Source organism: Nothobranchius furzeri, chromosome 3 (assembly GCF_043380555.1).
Source record: "Nothobranchius furzeri strain GRZ-AD chromosome 3, NfurGRZ-RIMD1, whole genome shotgun sequence".
NCBI lineage: Eukaryota > Metazoa > Chordata > Actinopteri > Cyprinodontiformes > Nothobranchiidae > Nothobranchius > Nothobranchius furzeri.
In genome coordinates, this window is record NC_091743.1 from 88,698,958 (window position 1) to 88,702,426 (window position 3,469).

The window sequence follows — 3,469 nt, forward strand, 5'->3', positions numbered from 1 at the left end:
GTGTGAATGTGTGTGTGAATGGGTGAATGACTGATTGTGTTGTAAAGCGCCTTGGGGGGTTCCAGGACTCTAGAAGATGCTATATCAAATACAGGCCATTTACCATTTTCCTACAACAACTGTGTTCAAGTGTAGCTAGCAGATCTGCTGCTGTTTTAGAGGCAGAGGCTGGTCACAGCAGATGTTGCTTTTAGATTCATCTTTTGTTCATTCACTGCTTTTTGTTGAGAGATTAAAATAAATGATCAACAGTTCCATTTTTAAAATGATTCTGTTCACAGCTTTTTATCTCACCAGCCTAAAAATGAATAAATGTGCTGTAATTAAACATTTAAGACATTAAACTACAAATAAAGGGTCATTCATCGGGAGTTTCTGTTCCTTGAACTTCACATCAGCATGTGGTGGGACCCATTGGCCCCAAACGCAGAGGCACCAAAGAGGGTAACGTAAAGCCAGTGTGTGAACTCCATGGTGAAATATGAAAGTCAGGTTTAAATGTAAATCTCACTTAAAACTAATTTCTTTTTCTTTACTTTTGACTTTGTGTCAACCAGAATACATTTTTTCTCTGGATCTTTTAATAATTTCACCAGTGGCGTGTCCAGATCTTTTAAAATGGGGTGGCCCAGGTGAAGCACAACTTTGTGCATGGGTGGCACCAATGGTTATGCTTTTTTTGTTTTACCCCCAAGCCTTTTGTGGACAATGAAAAGCCTATTTAAAGGTAAATTAGTGTGGTGGCACCTGGGGTGGCCAATCAGAGTCCAAGGGTGGCATGTGCTACCCCAGGCCACTCCCTGGACACGCCCCTGAATTCCACTTGTTATCCCGCTTGTATCCTTTGCTACTGTTTAGCACTTTGCACAATCCACTTGTGTCTGAAGTTGCTATACAAATAAGAAGACATGGTCTGGTATATTGCATTAGTTACGTAAGCTTGATGAGTCACAAAAGAACAATTGTTTTTATTTCCAAATGTTTGCTGAGTTCTGCTGAGGGTCAAAGTGTGCAGCGTTGTAATCTAATGTTATTGCAAGGGCGTTGGCTTGTTTAGAAACTTGCTGAGGACAATAACCATAAACGTGAGTGTGGCTTGAAGACAGCCGGGTACTAATATAAATGAATCAAATTAAAGCATTCATCTGTTTGACGTTTCATTATAATAAAGACTGCGGGGTATTGACAGGTGATGAACGTTGGATTTTTTTTCAAACAATAAAAGTTTAAATCATGGGATCAATGGCAACCCACTGATTACAGGGTGAACTCCTAACCCTTGCGCCACCGGTGTCTTTAGAAAGCTTCCAAAGGAAAATACTTGCAAAATAATACTTCGCTTCTCCAGATCAGGCTTTGACCAACTCCACACTCTTTCAGAACAAAGCTGCCCAAGACCCACCAGATTAGCATAAAAGAAAAGAAGTTGTAGGCCCACAGCTGGCTGGTGCAGCTGCGCCTTTGTGGTTCTGCGGCGAGCACTACTTGGAGAAACGGGACCAGCATCTGAAGGTTTTCGGCAAGCCAAATTGTGCTGTAAGGTCAGCCGCACACATAAAACTAACAAGAAATCATCTGGTTTCATCATGTTTGGTGTTACCTAAAATTAATAATACTTTAGCAAGATGTGTAAATGTTAGCGTTTACAAGTCAGCGTGCTGAAGACTAGTTAGGTGGAACAGATTTCCCGACAATGCCGAGCTTTGTCTGACATGTTGCTGATTAAACTAAATAAACTGATTACAGTTGAAAATATATTCACAGTTAAAGTATAATTAATGAAATTAAATATACGTGTTTTGAAGAAAAGTTGTCTACAGTTGGTAGTGAACAAGAGAAACAATGACTGGATACAAGTCATAAAAATTATTATATGGAAATTGCAATTTTCATAAGCATTGTGGAGAAAGCACAAGTGTGCTGGTACTGCATAAGGTTTTTAACCCTCCAGCATTATTAATGAAGTCATACTTTATTAATCCCAGAGGGAAATTAGAGTTTCAGTACACACAATTCTGAGATCAGACATACATACATAGACGCATGACAGTAATTGGTGACTGTGGTTATTCACAACACGAATCGCTCTACCGTTATAGATCAAGAGGGTTTATATGAGGAGAGTCGGGGGAGGGGAAAAAGGCACTTCAGAGTTACCCTCCACAGAGAGGATAGCTTTGCTATGCAAAAAAACACCTCAGACAGATATGCACACAGACTTCAGACGATACACAACATAAGTGTCCACTAGGTGGGGGGGTAGGGTTGGGACTCTCCTCACTTCAGAGCGTGCAGCCGCAAGAGCAGCACTCATCACCTCCGTTTGGACAGGGGAGGGAGAGAATGGGTTAGAGATTTGATTGGATCCTTAATCAATCAAATCAAATCAAAGCTTTATTTATAAAGCGCCTTCCGCAACCCTGTCAGGAAGCCCAAGGCGCTGTTGGAACAGCGGTTCCACGGCCTTCACCGGTCACAGTCCCGCCCAGGCTGGGATAGGGAGTAAGAGTTTCCATAGCGACAGCAGCATTCCACATTTCTTCTAAGGGGAGTTTCACTTCAGCCTCACAGGCTTCAAGGGCTTCAAGATTAAGATAACAAGAATTGTTTTGGGTACAGGCAGAGATTATTTCCTCTCTGCCTTAGTGTTCTGTCGGTCTTCAACCCCTCTAGATCCAATAATGGCATTATCAAACTATTCCAATCCGTGCTGATCTGTCAAATATCTCCTTGATCGAATCAACCTTCTGTGCCAGAGCCTGAATCTCAGCCAAAGTTCCAAGCTTACGACTCATCTCGACAATCATATGAGTCTGTGAGTTTACAGCACGATGCATTCCATCTCTGAGCTCCGGGATTGAGCCAATATTCCTCGAAAGCTCATTAATTTTCCGGTACACCAGGTAACCGCTCAGGCCAAACAGCAGGAATCCTGACACCAAAACGACAAATATCCAAACATCTTCAGAATCCTCTACCGACATTTGAGACGGGCAGATCAAGTTCCACTGTTTCCAGGAGTCCATGATATACCCAGCTGGCTCTGTCCCAGAGGGGCAACCAGGAGCCCCTTCTCCCGTTTTCATCATCGAAGAGATTTTGTCAATCACGTTGAGAGACCAACTGACCAGATCTATGTTTAATAATTTCCAGTTTCCAGAAAAAATGCAGAGACGCACCGTGCTCAGGCAGACAGGACAGAGAGCCTTGGGAGGAGCAGGGTGTCATGCTCTGTGCCCCTCTGGTCCCCAGCCCCCTCCTGTTCTCACTCCAGGTTCTCCTCTTGTGTCTCATTATCATCCCCAGCTTTCTCAAGGCTTCCCTCAGGTTTCCTTCTAGTCTCTCCCTGGTAATTCCTATTTTTTAATCAGTCCTCCTCATCCCTCTAGTTATTAGTTGTTTATGTTTGCCCTTAGTCTTTAGGGTTGGTTACTCCGTGTTTTATAGGTTAATGTTTATCTTCCCACCT